At 38.7% G+C, this 24,847-nt stretch overlaps 1 protein-coding gene and 1 pseudogene across 1 annotated transcript in view; one reads left to right on the top strand and one right to left on the bottom strand.

Moving 5' to 3' along the window:
- The window catches only part of LOC133072705 (ATP synthase F(0) complex subunit C2, mitochondrial-like), a 58,365-nt pseudogene extending 34,818 nt beyond the window's left edge, over positions 1 to 23,547 (bottom strand).
- GRM8 (glutamate metabotropic receptor 8) overlaps positions 1 to 24,847 on the top strand; it is an 819,273-nt gene that overhangs the window by 298,689 nt on the left and 495,737 nt on the right. The gene's annotated exons all lie outside the window — the stretch shown is intronic.

Raw genomic sequence — 24,847 nt, 5'->3', positions numbered from 1 at the left:
TTTCTTAAAAAACTGGAAATAGAAATGCCATATGACCCAGCAATCCCACTTCTGGGCATACACACTGAGGAAACCAGATCTGAAAGAGACACGTGCACCCCAATGTTCATCGCAGCACTGTTTATAATAGCCAGGACATGGAAGCAACCTAGATGCCCATCAGCAGATGAATGGATAAGGAAGCTGTGGTACATATACACCATGGAATATTACTTAGCCTTTAAAAAGAATTCATTTGAATCAGTTCTAATGAGATGGATGAAACTGGAGCCCATTATACAGAGTGAAGTAAGCCAGAAAGATAAAGAACATTACAGCATACTAACACATATATATGGAATTTAGAAAGATGGTAGTGATAACCCTATATGCAAAACAGAAAAAGAGACACAGAAGTACAGAACAGACTTTTGAACTCTGTGGGAGAAGGTGAGGGTGGGATGTTTCAAAAGAACAGCATGTATACTCTCTGTGGTGAAACAGATCACCAGCTCAGGTGGGATGCATGAGACAAGTGCTCCGGCCTGATGCACTGGGAAGACCCAGAGGAATCGGGTGGAGAGGGAGGTGGGAGGGGGGATCGGGATGGGGAATACGTGTAAATCTATGGCTGATTCATATCAATGTATGACAAAACCCACTGAAATGTTGTGAAACAAAATAAAAAAAAAAAAAATAAAACAACAGTTTGCAGGCACTGAAAAAAAAAAAAAAAAAGAATAGGGGAGAGAAAGAAAGAGAGAGATGACACATAAAAAGAAAATAAAAATTACTCCAAATTTTATTAACCAGAGAAACTCACTGCTATTATCTTAGGATAAATCCTTCCACATAAGTTTTTGTACTTATGTACACAGTGTTTATCTTTTGACAAGATAAGTATACTTTAACAAAAATGGTGTCATTTTCCACATACCTGTATCATTCATTTAAAATTAAAAAAATTTAATATACATTTTCAAGCTTACACTCTAATTACAGTTGTTACAAAGTATTGGTTATATTCCCAATATTGTATAATACATCCTTGTAGCCTATCTCCCCTTTATTATGACCATTTTTCTACAGTATTTTTCTTCCTACCAGAAGGCTCAACCAGATCATTTGTTCATTTCAGTCTGAGGTCTGACTAATCAAGGTGAAACAAAATTGAAAAAGCAGGTTATCAAACTAACCAAAACAAGCTCAGCTGGTTTGGGTGTTTGACTTACTTGAGTGCTCAATTCAATCAACTATATTTTCGGGAACATAACATTTGCCAACCACTTACCCCGAAAATACAGAGTTAAATTCAATTAATCAGTCCCTTTCTTCGAAAACTTTTGTGATCTTCACTGTACTGACATTACAAAGTGAGGAAATTAACCTCAACTTTAAACCCACAGCTTTGATCTAAAATGCTTGACAGAAGTTCTCCAAATGCTCTATCAGGTTGCAGTTCTAGGAAGCACTTCTATTATGACTATAGTTTGTAAAAGTCATCAGTAAAGTTTCAGAGTTTTGAAGAATTATTTAGGCAAAAGTCTCCCCAAACGTTCCTTCCTTGTTCCTCTAGCTTCATTATGCAAGAAATATTTATTGCTGGTCTCTTAATATTGCCAACTTTTTACACAGTGCTGAGACTTATGAAAATTTCCGGCAATGTAAAAGATTTAGCTTTATTTTCATTTTTTAATTCATGAAGGCAGGAAATGAGTGGATGAAAATTCATTAAAGATCCCATCTAAAGGGACATTCTTAACCCCAACTCTTAGGTAACAGAACTACTGTGAGATAGGAAGATAGAGGTAAGTATGCTATTTTTTTCATATGAAATATAAGCCTGTAACATATATTTTGGTTCTAGTATTCCTTGTTCTTCTTGAAAGAGGGTCTACTCAGTGGTAGAAGGAATAAAATAATTTTTAAAAATGTTATTAGCTACTCCAAGAGCAGATCTGATCCTTTTTGGAACTTAGCATGAATATGCTTCCTAAGAATGTAAGAATTGCTACTTGGAACCACGAGGGGCCCTTTAAATGCAATATCTTCTCTCTGAGATCTCTAGAGGGAAGAAAAGGGATGAGACCTTGAGGACAGTGTTTTGTGAACCATCTGCCAGTTTCCAGACTTCTTTAGGAATAGGCAAGGCGCTTGACTGCAGGATGCTAAGTGATAATAATCACAACTGTGGATTGTAGAATGCTTTCCATGTGACAGATCGGTGCCAAGTGCCTCGTGTACATCATTTGTTTAATGTATACATGATCCAATGCAGGTGTTACTATGACCTGGAGTCTTGGAGAAATGAAATAACCTTGTGAAAGTTACAAAGCTACTACACTAGTAAAGCACCTGATGAGATGTAACCAAGATGTGTGGATGCCTACTTCAGTGCCACCTGTGACTGAGTCTTGTGGGTCTCTGGACTCCTTGGGCCCTGGTTCTCTTGGTACCAGTTCAGCCTTTACTCACTGATCCAGCTATGAGCAGCAGTTGGCTCTGATCCTAACCCTGGTCCCTCCAGGAATCTTGAGCCTCTCCAAAGTCTTCCCTAGGGGAATGGGGTTTATGTGATGAATGACACTTTCAGGCTGGAGGGAATGAAATCCAGCACAAACTAGTGGAAAGAGCAATAGACATGTGTTAGCCTCCCAGTGCTCTCATTTCTGTGGTAATCAATTTTTTCTCTAAATCATTAGCTGGCTTTTCTTGTTCCCTCTTTTATAGGAGCATGCTCTGTGTTGAAAGCAAGGATAACTATGTTCCGTATCTGTTGATGGTCTTTTAGTGGCTCATTCCTCATCTCCTAGGCAAAGTCAAAGCTTTTTTTTTTTTTTTGCAATACTTATTCTTGCCTTTTTTCTTCTTTTATGTCTCCTTACATTCCTAACCTGTATCCTAGGTTCAAGCTTATCCAACTGCTTTGTCTCTCAAACACAAACATGTGTGTGCTTTCAATGTCTTTGCATGTGCTGTGCTCTCTGCCTTTTCCCCCATGTCCTGCATGCCTTACAGACTTCTAATTTTTCAAAATACAGCTCAGTTGTCTCCTCCTCTATGAAACTTTCCATGTCTCTTCAAGCACAATGAAACAGCCCTTTCTTTGGATTCTCAAAGGATCCCACAAATACCTCTGCTTTGGCAAGTGTTTTAGCATTTTGTGACTCTCCCCTTGTTCTTCACTTCCACTAGACTCTGATCTCTTTGAGGGCAATGAGTTTGTCTTAGTACTCTGTGTATTTAATACTTTATGTTTCCTTAGTACTAGTGCCTAGCAGTGTCTAGTAAAGGTTCAGTAAGTCTTGCTTGAATGGATTTGTGGATGGATCAGGAATTATAAAGCATAAATGAGAACTTACCTTGCCCACCCAAATGCTGTATGGCATTTGGTAAATTACAGGACCTTTCAGAATCCTGGTTTCCTCATCTGTGAGTTGAAGTTGGCCATAAATGTCAACACCTCTTCCTTGGAGGACATTTACATTTCAGTCAGTTTCACAGTGAGGCATTAAGGAGCTTCTGATGGCAGCTACTTTTCAGGTTACTTTTGAATGAATGAAATCTTCATTTCAGTTCAGGTTTTTCAAGTGAGTGATTTGGACTGAAGAGAAAGGACATCAAAATCTTCAGAGACTGAAGTGGAATGAAACGGTTGCTTTTATGATAGGAAGGCCTTGGGGCCTGTTACACTGTCATAGGATCATGGAATGTTCAGATTGGGAGAAAGTTAAGAGACAAATCATTCAACTTCTTCATTTCATTAAGGAAGAAAAAAAAATCCAGACCTGGAAAGTTTAAGTGACTTGGTCTGACTCATAGCACTAGTTGGTATCAGGATGTAGCCTGTGGATTCTTGGTTTGTGCTCTTCTGCCAACCACTTGATCTGTGTCACTAAATCAAGATATGGAATAACATTGTACTAACATGTGCTTTTGGGTCATAGTTGACTCAGTTTGTAACAAACTTGTTGAAAGGTTAGAACTTTTAATTTCTCTTTATACTTATATTGACTTGTAATCTACTACAAAATGGAGAACATGTTTATGAGCAATTTGTTATCTTTTTTCTCAGCATCTATTAAAGGAGGCTCATGAAGGCTAAGTAAAAGCATAGGGTATACCATGCCAGAACATAAGCTGAAAGTTCTCCTTGAGACTTGCTTGGGGGGTCTCCTGCTTCACAGAAGATAAAATATTTTCTAAATAAGAAACTGGATAATGTGTGGGAAGAACAGAGCAAGTTTTGATGTCAGACTCTAATGATGATATTAATATTAGAGGCTTGGAGTTGTTATATATGTGTCTAGATATGAGTCAGCAGGTTATATTTGTTAGAATGCATATACCTTTTCTCTACTTTTAAAAATCTCATATGTGGCAAATGCATGTGTTAGCTTTGTTGAGTTATCCTTTGGGTAGCAAGGTCACAAAAGATTTGGTTAACCTTTTTCTATTTCCTGGGACAGTTTGAATTTAAGATGGGTAATGGTAAATATCACTTCCAATTTCTCTTTATTACTACCTTAACATCTTAATCATTGCAGTCTGTTTAGGGTAGAGCTTAGGCTTTGCTTCAGACTCTCTGGGCAGGGGTGGGGTTTTCCTGTCCTCTGTTCAAGGCCTGGGAAGCCCCAGCGGTCAGGTGTTCAGTTCTGGTTCCTCACTGGGCCAAGATCCAAGACCAGGACACCAGGCCTGGCCTTCAGAGCCCATAGTCTCATAATACCCCTTTTGGGTTATTTTGAGCCCCAGCTCCTACTTATGTCCTGACTTTGACTTACCTATTTGCTCATGACTCCTGAGAATCTTCAATCTTTCCATCATGTTAAAATTACATTATAATATTTACTTTGGTTATATTTGCTCCAACTTTCCATGTGTTCAGAGTCAGAAGAAGGTCTGTATCAGCTTTCTCTGTTATACTGCTGAGGGATCACTGTAAAGTCTCCACAGTTACATTCGTGATTCTGATGAGGACTGTTACAACTCTACAGTAACTAACCTAAGGATCTCAGCTTTATTTGCATGCTGATAGTATTTAGCCCAGGAAGGGGTCAGTTGATCTATCTGGGAAGATACAGAAAGTATTAATGTATATACTTAGCTTTGGTATTTAGTATTTAAACTTTTGTCAAACTCACTGGTAAAATGAGTCCTTTACAAAGGAAAATATTAGGGTTATGCCTTCCTTAGAAAATGGAAAAGCTCTTTTGGCAAATATCTAAATCAATCTGTGTATGAAGGTAAATTTGTCCATCTGTTTACTCTCCATTGAACTCATGGGTGACTCACCTTCATTTGAGGCACTTTTGTGAACATGATTCTGTAAACCTAATTTCAACTGCCTTATCATCTTTCACATAGGAGACCTCAACTAGAGAGTGGAAAAATGGATAGGATTCCACACTGGATTACCCAAAGAGCTATTCTACTATGTTCCATGCAAATGGACCCTCAGTCCAACCACTGAGCTGGTCATCACCAGTTGTCATATAAACTCTACTTTTTGTTCCACATTACAATCTGAGAAGTGGTTTGTTTTTGTTATGTAGAATGAGAGAGGATGAAATTTCAAAATGATTTTTTTGATCTTCGGTCAGCCCATGAGGCACCCACTTATTGAGTGTGATTTAACCTTTTCAATTTGCTTCAAATGGCAAATGACCATAGGATGGTCAACGTTGAATTTTTCAGCAACTTCTCATGTACTTTTAAGAGGTTCAGCTTCAATGATAGCTTTCAATTGGTCATTGTCAACATCTGATGACTGGCCACTATGCTCCTCATCTTCAAGGCTCATTTCTTTTGTAAAACTTCTTGAACCACCACTGCACTGTACATCTGTTAGCAGTTCCTGGGCCAAATGTGTTGATGTTATGAGTTGTTTCTGCTGCTTTAAGAACCATTTTGAACTTGAATAAGGAAACCACTTGCATTTGGTTTTTGTCTAACATCATTTCCATAGTCTAAAATAAATATAAAATACACAGCCAGTCATAAGTCATTGACAAAAAAATGAGAAGTGCATATTAAAATGATGTATAACATAATCATTCTTATTTAAGAATGTATTCCAATATCAAATGGCAAAGTTCAGTAGTGCAAAACTGCTATTACTTTGCACCAACTTAATACTTGAAATGAGGTTCAAGGGCCCAGCGGCCTTGGCACCACTTGCCAGTTTATTTAGAAACATGGAATCTCAGTTTCCCCAACCTACTGAATCAGAAACTGCATTTTAAAATGATCCTGAAGGCATTGATATGCACTGCCCCACTTGATTGAATTTCAACTTAGTGCTGGGTTTCATTATCAACCAGGGTCCATTTTTCAAAATATGTGCCCCCCGAAATGATAGAAGTCACCCCCTTCACCAGCCCAATGAGTGCCCTCTCTGTCTGATGGTCAGTGCTCATGAGTCTGTGTTCCTGATGAAAGTGTGGCTCCTACTTAAGTGTGTTAGAGAAAGAAACGGAAGTGAGAAACACCGTGCCTGTTTCTGACCTTGACCACAGTCTGGTCCTTCTGGGTTTCACCATGTTTGATTGTACTTCCCCAGCATTGCTCGTGTTGGGAACTTGAACTAGAACATTCATTCACACCCCTCTGATGGTCCACACTCCACCCCCGCCATTACACACTGGGTGAGCAATGGCATTGACCAGACCGAGGCATTTGGCTTATTGTCACGAAGCAGAGCAAACGTTCACCCATGTCAGGCCCAGGACCTTGGCCTTATTAGCACTGACCTACAAACTGAGCTTGTTATTGTGATGCTCCCCGTCAGGTAATGAGTACTTAAGCACCTACTGCTTCCAATTAGAGTGAACTATTGGCAATATGGTCTCAGCCCTCCAGCGACTTTTATAGTCTGAAATGGGGAAATGATATAAGGAAGGAAGGACAAAAGACATGTGGAATGAAAAAAAAAAAATAATAGCACTGAGGTCTGCAGGGTGGTTATCTTGACCACAGGATGACTATTTCATTATCAGGAGATTTGGTGTTTTTGAAAATAGACAATTCTCAATATAGTAACAAAGGACCTCCATGCTGTTCTCTTTAGTTGGGAATGTGGATGTTTGGAGGTTTGTCTGCTTATGTAATCAATCCAGAAAGTAGTTTTTTAACTTAAAACTTTTTTTGCAGGTTTAAAGAAATCACCCTCGTCAATTTTACTACCTAGAAAAAAAAAATTGTGATTTCAACAGGCTTTACTCATTTTGTCAAATTTTTACTCCAATCCAGATGAGGAGAAGTATTGTGGAAAGATATGCCAACGTGCATTTTAATTATAAATCACATTTGAACTTTTAAAGAAGAGGAAATGTTTTCATTTATCCTACATATTTAGAAGAAACTATTTCTACCTCATCTGATGTAAGAGTGGAGGAACTTTTCAAAGGAAATGTTTCTAGGTAGAGCCCACTTTCATATTTAATAGTGATTATTCGTAAATCTAACAAACTTTGGAGTTTATAGCTTTTGCCACCACTTTTGTATTTGAGCATTATCTTGTTTGTTATTTTTCTGGATGTAAAAGTATTTAAACAATCATGTGAACTTGTCTTGTCATAGTACAGATGTGATTCTTAGGAAGGGCTGTAACTTGCCTGCTTTAGCTATAGCAAGACCTCGCTCCAGAAGATGAAGCAGGAGACCTGCTCCTGCTCAGGGTGAAGAGATGCACTGGTTGTGCTGCATGCCCTTTGGTTCAGCGTTTCCTGGGCACGAGGCAGAGGCATGCTGGGCCCTGAGAAGGCTTCATGGATGGAACAGGCCAGTGGGCTCTTCTCAGGGAACTTGTGAGTGAGTAGGGGAGACACAAAATGATGTGAACTGTTTTAATACGTGGTTGGAAGTAACTGTCATGGGAGAAGTGAGAAGTGCTGTGCCCCTTCAGAGAAAGAAACAGGAGAGAGGGGGTGAGGGAAGTCTCAGGGCAGCGGGGACAAATGGACTGAGTTTGGATGGATGGGTAGAACTTGAACGTGGATCACAGTCCTGCGTAAAAACCCGCTGTGGAGATAATAAACTAAAATGTGTAAAACTCTGTCCCTCATTATCATTGCCTTTGTTTCAAGGTAGAGGCAGACAAATAACCTGACAACTGGCCAAGCAAGCAAATAATGATATACAAAGCCCCCTTTTCAATCTTGTAATCTGCAGTGATTACACGGTGGGCACTAGCTCTAGGCTGGGCTCTTAGCCAGGACAACCAGCCAAGCAGCAAGCTATTCAACTGGACAAAGTCAAAAACATTCTCAAAGGAAGAGGAAGGACAAAAAAAGAGGCGGGGTGGTGTACAAATGATAATCATAAAAGACAGCCCAGCCTTTACCAGGGGCTATTACGATATAGCCAGGAGTCCTAGAATAAGACTGTGCCTAAATGAGGCCACCCAGTAGAACGCTTCGATTGAAGTTCTTTTTAAATTTCTTATTTGATTTGCAGAGGTTCAAGGGCTCTTGTCTACACGGTGAACCAAAGACCCTGCAGTCTGGTTTTAGGTCTGCCACCACTTAAGCGGTGTGACCTAGGCCCATATACTCTCCAGGGACCTGGGTAGAGAAAGGCAACAGCAGTGACCACTTTATAAAGTGCCCAGAAGTGCCCAGCAGATGCAGCCAAGAAGGTTCCAGGGACTATGGCATATGGGAATGGAAGCAGATGAACTGTGAAGTCACTCAGCCTGCAGCTCCATGGCTGAGAAAAATCAGCTTAGAAAACTGGGTCAAACTAGAGTGGTGACTCTAATCAGAAACATGCAAGAGGAAACACTACAAACATGTTAGCCTGGGCAAAATTGATTGTTTTAAAAATAAAGATGAAGCAATAGATTAAAAGAAGAAATGCTACATATCTTCTGCCCTGATATAACTGGGATGAAGAGTTAGAATTGAAGGTGGAGGAGGAAAGTTTCTATTTTAATCCACAAAAGAAAAGGCTCATTTTTCCCTTCAGGTTTAAGCACTTTTTTTTTTTTTAAGTTTCAGGCTTATCTCCATGTTTCAGGTGTAAGAGAAAGGCCCTGTTCCACTCTAAATCTTGGGTTAACTGATGCCACTCATTGTCCCAATCAGTTCCCTGGAGGCTAAGAGGGCATTTTTTTTTTCAAACTTAATTTTGTTTTTGTGAAATCATTAAGTCTTGGAAGGTGCTGGATGATACACACTGCTGTAATTACTGCTTAGCCAAGCCTGATATGGTCAGCTTAGTTGGATAGAATGTGGCACTAGTAAGAAACAACATTGAGAATACAATCTCATGTGAAGCATTTAACTTGACAAAGGGCAGAATCTACATTCCACGAGTACATCTCAACCCTAGACACTGGGTTTGCAAAAATAATGTCTTGGCATTGATGATATTTGGGATAGAATGTGCTTTAGTGGCCAGTGTGACCCATGAGTATGATGAGGAACATAGCACAAAGTGTTTGCCTGACAACCAACGGATATCAAACTCATGTGAGGGTGTTATTGTCTTATATGAATGGCATTTTACTATAGAAGATCAGTTGGTTGGATGGTATCACTGACTCAATGAACCTGCGTTGGAGCAAACTCTGGGAGATGGTGAAGGCCAGGGAAGCCTGGTATGCTGCAGTCCATGGGGTTGTAAAGAGTCAGACACCACCTAGTGACTGAACAACAACTATACCAAAGAAAGTTTTCATTGTTATTATCTGAGTGCCTTCTGTATGGTAGGTATTGTAGTAAACCACATCTTATATGGATTATCTCACTTAATACACATAGCAATCAGTGAGCTAGATACTATTGCCTTCATGTTACAGATGAGGAAACCTAGTCTCAAAGATGCCTGGGGACTTGCCCAATATCATACAATTAGGAAATGATAATTCAGAGACCTAGTGTTCTTATTTAGATAGGAACAGCATGGGGAGGGAAGTGTTTTTTTGGTCATTTATTTAACATTTTTATTGGCGTATAGTTGATTTGGGCTTCCCAGGTGGCCCTAGTGGGAAAGAATCTGCCTGCTGATACAAGAGATGCAAGAGAGTTAGGTTGGATCCCTGGGTTCAGAAGATCCCTTGGGATAGGAAATGGCAACCTGCTCCACTATTCTTCCCTAGAAAACTTCATGGACAGAGAAGCCAGGTGGGCTATAGTGCGTGGGGTCGCAAAGAGTTGGACATGACTGAGCACAAACATAGTTGATTTACAATGCTGTGTTTGTTTCAGGTGTATGGCAAAGTGAATCAGTTATACATATACATATATCCATTACTTTTTAGATTCTTTTCCCATCTCGATTATTATACAGTATTGAGTAGAGTTGTCTGTGCTATACAGTAGGTCCTTAAATAAATTTTAGAGGACTCTACAATTAGAAGGAAGAGGGATGAATGGATACTGTGGAGTCTGAGAGTCCCTACCAGAACCCTGCTGACTAATTATGAAAAGAAATTAAATGTGGCAGGACCCCTAACTTGCTTTTAGAAACTTACTCCTTCACAAAGAGCCTATCCATCATGGAAATTATAGGAATGAAAACTATTCTCCTGGTCTTATTGCTTGTTCAGCTTTCTTCCTATGTTCTTACAAATACAATGTGAATTGAGTTTTAAGGAAAAATACCATAGGGCAAGTGTTTAGCTTTTTCAAATATCTATCATTTTTTCAGTTCTTTTCAGCCAATCACATGGTAATTCTATCATGGGGTTGTACTTGTGTGTCTGCAACTACATGTTCATAACTGATTCTAAGCATCATGGTCTAAGAAAAGATTACCATCTTTTCTTAATACTGACATCTTTGCCAGCCCTGGTGGAATAATCAGGCTTGTTAGGAGTAACATACACATGAAAGCAAGTGTGCTTATACTGTTGCATGAAGATGTGAAAATAGTAAGCTGAGTGGCCGACTTGTGTTGCTCAGTCGGATTGTCTGTTGCCTCTGATAGCACTGAACTAGTAGACAAAACTGCTTCCCAAGTTTATATTAAGGAACAAAATTTATTTAACATGACAGAAACAGGAATATACAGAAGAGTCATAGTACTTGGTGAAGTTAGTATGCTGGGATATATGGTTTGGAGGTTATACATGTGTATTGTTTTCTGACAAGGTAGGTTCATCTGGACACCTTAAGCACTTCCCTCTTTGTATTTGTTGATGTCTGTTTTCATCCTCTACACACACAATTATCAGCATTCATTCTGGATCCATATGAGGGTGCATGTGTGTGTCTTTGCTTCCCTTTTCATTTGCTGAGTCAACAAGTAGCTGCAGTTCTGATGCTCTGGCTTTGTTGCACCCCAATCTTGAGGTTTTTCTCCTCTCCATCCCCACACAGTATTTCCTTGGACTGATAATCTACTTTGCTAGGGTTTTGTTAGTTTTAGTTGCTGCCTTCCTCTTTGGGTGTTGAGAATTCCTGTTCCCCTCTACCTGGGTTTCCCAGCCCCTCTTCCTCAGCAGGTCTGGGTCTCAGCCAAATTGTGGACTTTACCTTTCTGCCCTCTTCTTTCTGAATAATTCTCCCCCATGACATTTCCCTCTTCAGCACAAACTCCTGGGTAGCTTAAAATGATCTATTCCAAGCATGATGATTCTTTGTAGTTTCCTGTTTTGTTTTTAAAATGCATGCAAATCTTGGATTCTGCAGCACAATTGATCCATTTGTTTAAAGAAACAAATGGTTTAAATGAACGGTTAAAACATTGACCTCCCTCTGCCTCAAATCTTCAAGTCACACTTAATTTGCAGGAAAATAAGCCATGTTTATCCTGTGGCTTTGCACAATCTTTCAGCACATGGCTCCAAACCTCCATGGAGTCAAAGTTTTCTTAGTCAAAGAAAATGCGCTGTAATAGTGGGATTTGAGTTAAGGGATTTTTAAAAATCCCTTTATTTTATTTTACTTATTTCCCCAGCTTTATTGAAGGATAAGTGACAACATAAATAGAATATTAAAAATAAAAACTGTATATATTTAAGGTGTATAACTTGATGTTTTGAAATACAACTTTGTAAAATAATTGCCACAGTCAAGTTAAATTAACATATCCATCGCCTCACAGTTACCATTTTCTTTTTCTTTTTTTAAATTGAAGTATAGTTGATTTACAATATTGTGCTACTTTTGAGTATATATCAAAGTGATTCATTCATTCATATATATATATATGTACATATATATATACTTTTCAGATTCTTTTCCATTATATGTTATTACAAAATACTGAATATAGTTCCCTGTGCTATACAGTAGATCCTTATTGTTTATCTGCATTTTCTTTTTCTTTCTTCTTTTTTTAATAGTGAGAACACTTATGATCTACCCTCTTAGTAAATTTCATGCATACAATGGATTATTAACTATAGTCATATTGCTATACATTAGATCTACAGTATTTATCATGCGTAACTGAAACTTTGTACTTTTTTGACCAGTATCTCTCCATTTCCCTCTCCCCCAAGTCCCTGGCAACCACCATTGTACTCTGTTTCTATGTTGGCTATTTTAGAATGTCTGTGTAAGTGATATCATGCAGTATTTATCTTTCCGTGGCTGGCTTATTTCACTTAATTTGATGCGAACCCAATCTATCCATGTTGTTGCAAATGGTAGGATTTCCTTCTCTTGCAAGCTGAATAGTTTTCCATGGGGTGTGTGTGAGTGTGTGTGTATGTATGTTATCTGTATCCATTCATCCATGATGGAAGTTTAGATTGTCTCTGTATCTTGGCTACCGTGAAGGGAAAGGCTCTCTCCTAAGCCTGGGAAACACTGTTGTTGTTGCTCAGTCCATAGTCATGACCGACTCTTTGCAGCCCCATGGACTACAGCACGCCAAGCTCCTCTGTCCTCCACTACCCCCGGGAATTTGCTCGGATTCATGTCCATTGAGTTGGTGGCGCTGTCTAACATCTCATCCTCTGCTGCCTGCTTCTCCTCTTGTCTTCACTCTTTCACAGCATCAGTCTTTTCCAGTGAGTCAGCTCTTCACATCAGGTGGCCAAAGTATTGGACTTTCAGCTTCAGCAATAGTCCTTCCAATGAATATTCAAGGTTGATTTTCTTTAGGATTGACTGTTTGATCTCCTTCCATAGAAACAATGACTCACAGGTCTGGTCCAACCAACAGTTCTGGTCTCTTCCTGGGTTTTGTTTGACTGTCTAAGTGAAATTGTCTCCCCCATGACCTTAACTGCAGGCACAGAGGAACTGAGATTTCTATTCCTGACCCTCAAGAGGAACCTCATACTGTTTAGTGGTCTGTTGACTTTAATATTTCTAGTCATTTGAAGCTACATTTTATTTATTTACCTTTCAATTTATTTATACTGCTACTTTCTCTGGCCTAGAAATGACTGGTATGTTCATTTTTAACTCTGTGGTTTAACCTCTGTGTATACCATTATTAAAATCAATTTTAGAAAGTCACAAGCATGCTGTGGAGACCCATCCCTAAATACATTTATGAATGATTTAGTGCACAGCTAAATAATTACATTTTGTGGCTGAAAGACTCACAGTTGATAAGTAAGAGGGATTGGCTATTTCTTTGCCTTTCTTAAATATATACTAAAATTATGAATTCTTATATATTTAAAATGTAAAATCACTTTGATAGCATAGTTGAGAGCTCTGGGGGATTTTTCCTCCACCCACATTTTTCTAAATTTGGTTTCTTAAGTATTAGGAAAATACTGGGTTAAGTATAGGTCTGATCATTATGAGCAATATACAGGGCACCCAAAAAGAATGATGTCTTGTCCTAGTCCTTGAGAGCAAGGAGACAGAATAAATGTGTATCTACATATGTATCAGGGCTTCCCTGGTGGCTCAGCGGTAAAGAATCTGCCTGCAATGCAGAAGACATTGGGTTTGATCCCTGGGTTGGGAAGATTCCCTGGAGAAGGAAATAGCAACCCACTCCAGTATTCTTGCCTGGGGAATCCCATGGACAGAGAAATCCTGGCAAGCTACAATCCATGGGATCACAAGGGTCAGACACCACTTAGCAACTAAACCATCACCACCACCTATATAGGTATCAAAGGCTGATGGGTGACGAATATGGAGTGATGATTTATTCACTCATTCCACATATACTCATTAAGCTTCCCCTACATCCCAAATACTGTGCTTTGTCTTGCAGAGGAGATGGTAGATGAAATTGACAAGGTCCCTGCTCTCATGAATCCATTCGGATTGATGCCACATTTATTGAATTGTTATTACATGCCAGGCATTGTTCTGCCACCTTCACATGTACTAACTCTTAATCTTTCTGTAACTATCATGAGGCATGAGATACGTTTACAACTCATAAGTGTTGGAACCAAGATTTGAACTCTAGCAACTACCTCCATAACACAACTCCCACTTACATAATCCACCAACATGCACAGGTTTATCAACCTGTAAACTGTGATAAGTGCTTAGAAAGAAGAGTACAAGATGCTATTTGTGGGTAGCAAGGGAAGTGGGGTTAGAGAAAAACACTTGAAGAATGATTTAGTCACCAGTTAAGTGAAAATAGAAGATAGACTGAGTCAAGTGACAGAACTTGCTGTGTCCAGCTATGCTTTTACCTGGTTAGAGCAATTTCTAGATAATCTTAGTCCAGTCGTTAACCTCTATGTGCTCAACTGTTTTCATGATTCCTATTTGGTTGCATTGCCCTTAACACCCATATGATTGTGTGCAACTTAATTGAACCCAGTGCTTGCTTTCTTTTAAAGCTTTGAAGCCCATCCCTTTTTTTTTCCCTAGGTAGGGAAGTATGTTTCCATTAATTGCATCCTGCTTGGGGCTAATCCACCAGACCGCTGTGGCTGGTGTCCAGGTATGATTCTGAGGGCCTTTTCCTCGCCCCCATGAGAGGATAGGTCTTTCTAGGTCACGAGACCTAGTTCCTCAGGGAAGGAATCTTGAGCTTTTCACCATCAGCATCATGATCATCTGATTCTAACCCCTTCCTGGATATCTAGATAATGAGTTTCCTGGAACGCAGACAGACCTCTTAACATCACTGCTTTTTGATACTGTTGAACTCTAGAAATTGAACTCTTTCTCTATTTCATTTCATAGCAACTCTAGTCTTAGTCAAACAGTTGAAGGATCCATCTCTACTTCTCCTTTTTGCCTCCCCAATCTTAATTATACAAATTCATTTTTGATAATATTTACTCCTTTCAGAACACAGGGCAGTCTCATTCTTTTTATAAAAAATATATTTTAATTTGTAAGATTCATACATCTTAATGGTTTTCTTTGATTAACTCAATTCATTAAACTTTTTTTCCAAGTCTGCAGGGATTTCTGTATGCTATTTAGGTGATATCCTTTGAACTCAATAATGCAACTTGGTGCACATGCCTGCTTATATTACCCAGCTATATCATGTACTCTTCAAGGGTGAGAATTATGCCTTTTCTTTATAATTCTTCTACAGAGTCCTGCATGTTGGCTAACTGTGCCAACTCAAAAATATTCCTAAATAATGAATACAGTGTCAATTCTTTATTAGTTGTCTATGACTTTCTCTGTGTGGCCTCAACCTTGACTTTAGTTTGCCAACTGAAAATACACCCTTTATATGGTATTAACTAAGGATAAACAATGTGTTCATTGATTGACTTTCTTACCTTCCAGTCTGTAGTGTTGGCATGGAGAGGAGTTAACGGTCACATATTTTGGGTTTCCACTGTCCTTAAAAGAAAAGTCCAAATGCTGCAATGAACATAATAGAGTCTTAAAGAAAGACTCACAACAAAGCCAAACCAAAATAGCCAAGCTACCAATGGACAAACAAAATAATGTTTCAGAGATGCTCAGGAAAAGAGAAAAATCCTTTACAGTAATCTGTTGGAGAGGCTAGTGAAATTCCTACATTGGGAGGGTTGACTCTAGATAACCCTGAAGTTTCTTTCCAAGTAAGATGCTATTGTAAAATTCAGAGTCAAAATTAAAGAAGAGGACTAAAAGGAATGTTAGGAAGTGACTGTAAAAATGAGGCCTTGGGAATTTTTGGTGAGAAGGTCAATAGTTATTTTCTGTTGAGTTAGATGCTAAGTGCTGTGGGATGCTTTCAAAGCAACTGTGATAAATTATTAAGTACTTGTAATTTATTACCCACATCAGGGAATAATATATTGCAGTGTGAGCTGATGACAGAGGCAGTGCTGGCTGAAGCATTTGTCTAGATATTGCACAAGATTGTCTGAAAAGCAACAGGCTCATTAGTAACTCAGGTTGTTGTAGGAGACTGTGTTTTTCTTGTTATGAGTTTTTTCATTTCCAACTAGAAAGTGAAGAATTGTAGAGACACATTTACACTAGTCAAGTGCTCTGGTGAGACTTCTGCCCTCTGAAATTATTGGGATAATCACCGGTGTTTTCCATGTGTAAGAAATGAAGGACAGAACATGACTTCTTCTATTTAAAATAAATGTTTTATGAATTCTTGATAAATACATATTTGGACTTTTGACTTTTCAGTTATCTGTGGCTGATGTGAAATACTGTTAATCTATTGTTTGTTAACCTAGTTGCAAGTACATTTTCTATTCTGCCTAGTGTAATTTTATGAGGAATAATTCACACTAAGCATGCAGAAGCATGCCTCACATAAGGATTAATTCATAAAGCCCCTAGAGATGACCATTTTTCATAGCATCTTCACAATCTGAGTGTTTTTTTTTTTCTACTGATTCAAAGCACATCATTGAATTTGTTATCTGGAGGAAAATAAAAAATACTCTTGCATTTTCCTTGCTAGCAATTATAGGAGCCCTTGTCATATGCTGTGGCTTGTTAGCTATGAAACACCTTGAAAATCTTTAATTTATTTCACATAACTTCTGGAAATTCTTTTTTTTTTTTATCATTCTCTATTGTAACTGATGCTTTTCTTCTGAGGTATTCTAAATTTTACCTCCGTTCTAATGTGTTCAACAGCAGCGCTACTTATAGACAAATTATTCCACTGCTCTTGAGAGCTTTCCATAAAACTTTAAAAGCATCTATCCACCTGTACTAAGCAGTGTGCTGGTTGAAGAGAGGAGGAAGGAGAGGTGAGAGGTGGATAAGTGATAGCTGGAAGAGGACGGTGGAGTCTTGGAAAAGCAGAGAAAGTTCAGAACAGTCTAGTATGTAACCAAGAACAAGACTGTGTGTACTAAGTACCTCCCAGTTGAAAAGTAGGAGACCTTCAATCATTCTGCCTGTTAATATCACTTACCATATTATATTCACATGAAAATGTTTAATAATTGATAGGAATCATCAGCTCATACTTACTTATAGTTTATAACCTATTAGAAAGTTGAAAGAAAAAGTGACCATGCAAATAAACTAGAATAACCAATAGGCTGATAGTCTGTTGGAACTGGATTATCTGGAGCAAAGGAAACCTTAGTTGTAGACTATTATTATTATTTTTTTTTAACATTATACTTTCCTTTGTCCAGGGTTCTGTCTTAGACCTCATTTGAAAGTCATGAGGCAAAGACATATCAGAGTTAGAAGGACCAGCCAAGACTAGAACTGTGTGTCCTTTCAAAAGACCATGTATTGGGTGGGGGGGCCACTGAGCTCTTGGTTAATTACTAACCCATAATGAGCAATTTACCATGTATGTCAGGCTCTAAGTGTTTTACATGTGTTAAGTCATATCAATCCTATGAGGTTAGTACTACTTACTGTTCCCATTAAGATGAGAAGGAAATTGAGGCACAGAGAAGTTAAGTAATTTGACTAAGGTTACACAGCTAGTAAATCAGACCTGAGTCTGGGCACAGGCAGTCTTCCCCAGTGTCTGCATTTCTAGTGGTCACTGCTGTCCTCTGCCTGTCCACTGTGGCTCAGCAATGTCTTTACTCCACAGGAGTCACATTCAATTAAGGGCACAGGGCCCTGTTTCCCTTCTCATGGCCTCTGTTGCTGCAGACTCCACTTGCGTCTTCAGCGTCTACACTCCTGTTAAATAAAACACATGAAAGCGCATATAAATTGCAAAGACCAATAAAAATGTAATTTCATTATTTCCCAAACAGGTAAGCTTGCCCCTTAGGTCCTTTTCCACCTTAAATTTAAAAGTTTTCTTATTTTCTAAAGCCTGTAGGGTGATAGAATTCTGCTCTGCCCAAAAGGATGCTAGCTTTCTATTTATATTTAAATCCAGTACAATGAAAAGCACAGTTGCTGGGTCACACCAGCCATGTGGGAGGGGCTCCGTGACTACACATTGCTGGCGGCTACTGTCCCAGACAGGGCAGCAACAGGACATGTCTATCACTGCAGAACGTTCTCTTGGGTGGCACTAGACAGATCACATAAGATGGTATTTCCTTTCAAATGAGGCAACATCATAATTACATCACTTTGGTATTGGACGATCTCATTTTTTAATCATTGTCTTTACACTTATAGAATAAATAGAATACCATGTCTCTCCCCCTCATTCCTCTTGTTTATTTACTTTTCCCTTTAAAATAAATACACTTCGCCCTGTTTCTTTCTTTCTTTCTTTCCTTTTTTTCTTCCCTCCAGTTTTCTTGCTTCCACTCATTCTTCCATACTGAAAATGTGTGAAAGCAGTTGCCCAAGCCCATTAAATGTGTCAACACCTTTGCCTCCAGGCAGTCTCCTTCCAGACTTCCTTCAGACAGCTTCCTGACCTGCAGGAGAACCCTCTGAGACAGACCCCTTGGACTTGAGGCTCTGCATCACCCTTGAATTCAATTTCTTCCTGAAAGGCAGGAAGAACTTTCCAGGGCACTGAGGAGTCAGGGTTAAAGACACAACATTAACCTGAAAGAGCCAATGGCCTTGCCAGGAAAACCAGCAGCTAAGTAAGTGACGATAATATGGTGGGATAAATGCTCAGATAAGAGATTTCTAAACTGTGTTGATGGAATTATCAATGACCAGCCCACACTGGGAGGATGTGGAATCAGGAAAGTCTTCTGGAGAAGCGAACCCTCCAGATGAGTCTTGCAAGACAACAGGTATCTAAGCAAAGGCTTGTAAGAGTATGACTTTTGCAGGTGTTGAGTGGGTATGGGGTTATTGGTGACAAATGAGACTAAAGGCCGAGTTAGATTATGAAGAGCGTGGATTTTGTCCTGGAAAAAAAAAATGGCATGCTGTTGGAGTATTTAAGCAAGGAGTAACACTCACCATTGAATTAATATTTTAGACCACACACAATGCCAACTATTGAACTGGAGGCAAAAATACTGGAGAAGAGGTAATTGCAATAATCCAGGTGAGGGAGGGCTAAGGAGGGCTTTAACTAAAGCCATGCAGGGGAGAGGGAGAGAGTAGGCAGATTAAAGAGGGATTTTGGGTTTGAAACAGCAAGACTTAGTAACACATTGAATGAGGGCAATTAAGCACAGTGAGGAGTCTAGGATAATGGCCAGGTTTCAATCAAAGATATTGCTGCAAAAATTTCTCCATGGGTGAAAGACCACGTTAAATGATACCTATAATTCTTTGCAGGACTATGGGTCATAATTTAAAATTTTATTAACTTTTAGGACTCCTGACAACTTCCACTGAATATTGTAAAATATAATAAAGCTAACACTTAACATCTATATAGTATGGTGGGATATCCTTTTTTCAGATACTTTAGCAAAACATTAAACATAAAATACTTAATATTGGCAAGGCTGCTGTACAGTCATATTTTAGTGTTATTTTTGTTGAAGGATAATTGATGTGCAATATTATGAAAGTTACAGGTATATAATATAGTGATTTGTAGTTTTTAAAGGTCTGACTCCCTTTATATTTATTATAAAATATTGGCTATATTCCCTGTGTTGTGCAATATAGCCTTATAGCTATTTTATACATAATAGTTTGTACCTCTTAAGTCCTTACCCCTATATTGCTCCTTCCTGTTTCCCTCTCCCTACTGATAACCACTAGCTTGTTTTCTATATCTGTGAATCTGTTTCTTTTTTGTTATATTCACTAGTTATTGTATTTTTAGACTCTACAAATAAGTGATGATATACAGTATTTGTTTTTCTCTGTCTGGCTTATTTCACTTAGCATAATACCCTCCACTTCCACCTATGCTATTGCAAATGGCAAAATGTCATTCTTTTTTATGGCTGGGTAGTATTCCATTGTGTGTGTATAATATACTATATATGTAGTATAATACACACGTACACACACACACGTGACACATTTTCTTTATCCATTCACATGTTAATGAACACTTAAGTTGCTTCCATATCTTAGCAATTGTAAATAATCCTGCTCTGAAAATTTGGGTACATGGATCTTTTTGAATTAGTGTCTTTGTTTTTTCTTTCAGATATATATATATATATATATATATATATATATATATATATATATACACACACACACACACACACACACACACATATTATATATAACCAGGAATGGAATTGCAGGGTCATGTTGTAGTTCTAATTTTAGATTTTTGAGAAACTTGAGTACTATTTTCCACAATGGCTGTACCCATTTACATTCCCACCAATATGTATGAGGGTTCCCTTTTCTCCACATCCTTGTCAACATTTGTGATTTGTGTTATTTTTGATCACAGCCATTCTGATAGATGTGAGATCGTATCTGATTGTGGGTTTGATTTGCATTTCCCTAATGATTAGCAATGTTGGGCATCTTTTCATGTGCCTGTTGGTCATCTGCATGTTCTCTTTGCGAAAATGTCTGCTTAGATCTTCTGATCATTTTTAATTGGGTTGGGTTTTTTTTTATATTGAATTGTACGAGCTATTCACGTATTTTAGATATTAAACACTTATTGATCATATTATTTGCAAATATTTCTCTCATTCTGTAGGTTAATTTATACTATTGCTGGTAATAGTATAAATTTGTATAATTCTTTTGGAAAATAATTTGGCAGTATGTACTAAAAGGGCTTCCCAAGTGGAGCTAGTGGTAAAGAACACACCTGCCAATGCAGGAGACATAAGAGATGTGGTTTTGATCCTTGGCTTGGGAAGATTCCCTGAAAGAGGGCATGACAACCTACTCCAGTATTCTTGCCTGGAGAATCCCATGGACAGAGGAACCTGGCAGGCTATAATTCATAGGATCACAAAGAGTCAGACACAGCTGAAGCAACTTGGCAGGCACACACACTAAAAAGTATAGAGCGCATAAAAATATGTTCATCTTGCCATGAAATTATATCAAAGATAGTCTTCAAAAGAAGAAAAGAGCTATGATATGGACGTGTGTATTGCGTTGGTACTTAGACCTGTGAACTATTGTTCATGACCTAAGTGCTGAAGAACAAGGAGAAGAGTAAGTAAAATTGGTTATATAAATTTCAAGGAAGGTTGAATAGCTGAGAAAATGATGACTATCAGTACTGTACAAGGAAATCATGTGTGCTAAGTCTTAAAGCACATCTTGCTAGAAACCCAGTGTTCTTTCTGCAGCTTCTCTTGAAATAGCATAGAAGAATACTAACAGAACAACGATCAGTGGAAAACTGAACACCAAAATTATATGCACATTAATAAAAACTGATGATTATGGGTTTATGTGGATAAAGCCTGAAATATGTTGACAAAAAATTTTAACACTAGGATGGTAAGGTTGTGGACAGTATTATTTTCCATGCTCTTTAGCTGTTGTTCCGTCTGTTTTTGTGCTATGATGTCACAATGATACTTTAACAATTATAAAAGTGAAAAAAAAATAGCAAAACAGTTTTATTTTGGTTTAGAATTGTATTGTTTAGGTCTTCAGTTTTTCCACAAGATTGCTTGTTATTATCCTTCCCAATTTAGAAGAGTTAGCTATTTAATAATAGAACACATGTGCAGCAATTCTAGTACTGCATTCTGCTTTCTAAAAATTCATTCAGCACAAATTTCACAGAAGCCCACCTACACTTTGGAGCTATTTAATTTTTCACAGTTTTATGCCCATGTTGTATGGTAGCAACCATGGAAAAATAAATTGAATGCTAACCATGCTGCAGAAAATAGATGAAATGTATGCTGTGAGCTCTAAAAATGACAAACCCAGTGTTATTTTGGCTATTTTTCATGCTTAATAATAATAAATGGAAGCAGGAAGAAACAGGCCCTGTATTTGAATTCTCACTTCTCTTGTGTCACATCCCACCTGAAGCTATTCAGCACCATCTCCTTTTCATCTGATGCTGTGGCCTCTTTCTTTACCTTCTTCCCCCTCCTCTTTGCCCACTTTTTGCCTTTTCTCACATAACTTGTGATTTCGCCTACCTGAGTCCCACAGACACTCACTGGAGATGTTTTTCCCCAGAGGACAACAAGCGAGCATTTATTCGACTCTGGATTTTTGTCCTCATGAAAGGCATTGACCTGTTTCTCCCTCTTTTTCCTCCTTAAACTTCTCACATAAATTGGCTCTGAGAGGCTTCCATGTCCATTCACTTCTCTTTGCACAATGCTGTGTCCAATTAGAGCCCGATGAGAACCTGGTTCCTATTGACACCGTCGGCATCTATAAGATTAGTGATTTTTTTTCTAAAATAAAAAAGATAAACCACACGGATATCATGTCAATAGGACTAAAGAAAATGAAAGAAAGGTAATATCACCCTTTTGAGGGCTGTGGATCAGAGCTGGTGGAGGGTGAGAAAAACCTGTTACCAGAAAACAATGTGGTCACCTGATTTCACATAAATCACGGTATCTGGGACACCCATGACACCCAGAGGGATTAGACAGCATAATCCCTGTTGCACAGTGACTAATGCAGGAAAAGAATTTAACAGTTTTTGGGTGACATTGTTAGGTTGCGTGATTTTTCCCAATTTTATGCCCAGCTGCTGCTGTTACAAAATCTGTGAGACTTAAAATGAATATTTATTATTTGGTATTAAAATAAAGAAATGAGTTATGAATCCAATACCATTTGCTTCTTTCACCTCTTGGAGCCCAAATTCTGTGAAAATCAGGGTCTAGTCTCTCGTCTCCCGTGCCCGGCACAGCGCGGGCAGACTTCCTCCCCACTCTTGCTGTTTGCAGTTGCGTGTATCCTGTGTGTGCTGAGGGTGGGGCCTCCTTGTTCACGTGGTAAAAAGGAAGCAACCTGTTGGTCGCTGGAAAAGAAATCACGGCAAATCTTTTCTGGAAAAATGTGATATATAGATTAACTTTCAGCGCTTCAGTGTACAACATATATTTAAAATGTAGAATGTATTCAAATCACAGATTATTAAAATATTCAGTGATTTATCTCCCATTTAGGGCTCATCAGGTTTCAATTCTGGAAGGATTAGCTAAAATTTGGCCAAGGAGTTCCTTTATATATTTTCATATTTTCCTGAAACCACCTTTGCCAAGGCTTCAGATCCTCACTGGTGGGGTTTGGATGACAGCTTCTTATTTCCACCTGCTTCTCTTGTGGCGTAGGAATGAACACCTACCAAAACTACTATAAACTCAGGTGCCTGAAAGTTAGAACACTAGAGTCACCTCCACCAATGGCCCTAGCTGCTCATACTCACCTCTGGGCGCTGCTGGGGCCGCTGGCTCCCCGCCATCCTACAGCCACTTTGCCCATAGACCATCGTTTCCTTGTGTTCCTTGAACTAATATCACCTGGGAGACAATTATATCCTTATGTGAGAGAACTCATTTTCTTCTTAACATAACAACAAACATATTAAATTGGAAATAGTATCCACGTAAAGTAAGCCCACAAGCTGGAATCAAGATTGCCGGGAGAAATATCAATAACCTCAGATATGCAGATGACACCACCCTTATGGCAGAGAGTGAAGATGAACTAAAAAGCCTCTTGATGAAGGTGAAAGAGGAGAGTGAAAAAGTTGGCTTAAAGTTCAACATTCAGAAAACTAAGATCATGGCATCTGGTCCCATCACTTCATGGAAAATAGATGAGGAGACAGTGGAAACAGTGTCAGACTTTATTTTTTTGGGCTCCAAAATCACTGCAGATGGTGATTGCAGCCATGAAATTAAAAGAAATTTTGATTCCTTACTCCTTGGAAGGAAAGTTATGACCAACCTAGATAGCATATTAAAAAGCAGAGACATTACTTTGCCAACAAAGGTCCATCTGGTCAAGGTTATGGTTTTTCCAGTGGTCATGTATGGATGTGAGAGCTGGGCTGTGAAGAAAGCTGGGCACCGAAAAATTGATGCTTTTGTACTATGGCGTTGGATAAGACTCTTGAGAGTCTCTTGGACTGAAAGGAGATCCAACCAGTCCATCCTAAAGGAGATCAGTCCTGGGTGTTCATTGGAAGGACTGATGCTGAAGCTGAAACCCCAATACTTTGGCCACCTGATGCGAAGAGCTGAGTCATTTGAAAAGACCCTGATGCTGGGAGGGATTGGGGGCAGGAGGAGAAGGGGACGACAGAGGATGAGATGACTGGATGGCATCACCGACTCAATGGGCATGAGTTTGAGTAAACTCTGGGAGTTGGTGATGGACAGGGAGGCCTGGCATACTGCGATTCATGGGGTTGCAAAAAGTCGGACACGACTGAGCGACTGAACTGAACTGAACTGAACTGAAAGTATTAGTTGTTTTGTGTCATTGAAAACAGTTATTGATATATTTGTAGAGTTTGGGTGGGAAACATTTTATGGACAGGTTAGCTTTGAATGAGATAAAAGCTTTTGCTTTAAATTCTGGCAATGTGGGTTGTCATGTTGCTCCTATTAATTACTAATTTTGTCACTATGCATTGTTGTCTGGGTTTTGGTCACAAGAAGATAAACAAGCATCTGCTATGCCACCAAAAAACAAATAAGCAAATCCCCCAATTAGATAAGATGATACAGGCCTAGGTATAAAGATACAGAAATATTTTTAAGAGAAATCCAGTTACAGAAGAG

The sequence above is a fragment of the Dama dama genome, chromosome 18, assembly GCF_033118175.1.
Source record: "Dama dama isolate Ldn47 chromosome 18, ASM3311817v1, whole genome shotgun sequence".
Taxonomy (NCBI): domain Eukaryota; kingdom Metazoa; phylum Chordata; class Mammalia; order Artiodactyla; family Cervidae; genus Dama; species Dama dama.
This window is presented reverse-complemented; position numbering and strand designations above follow the sequence as displayed.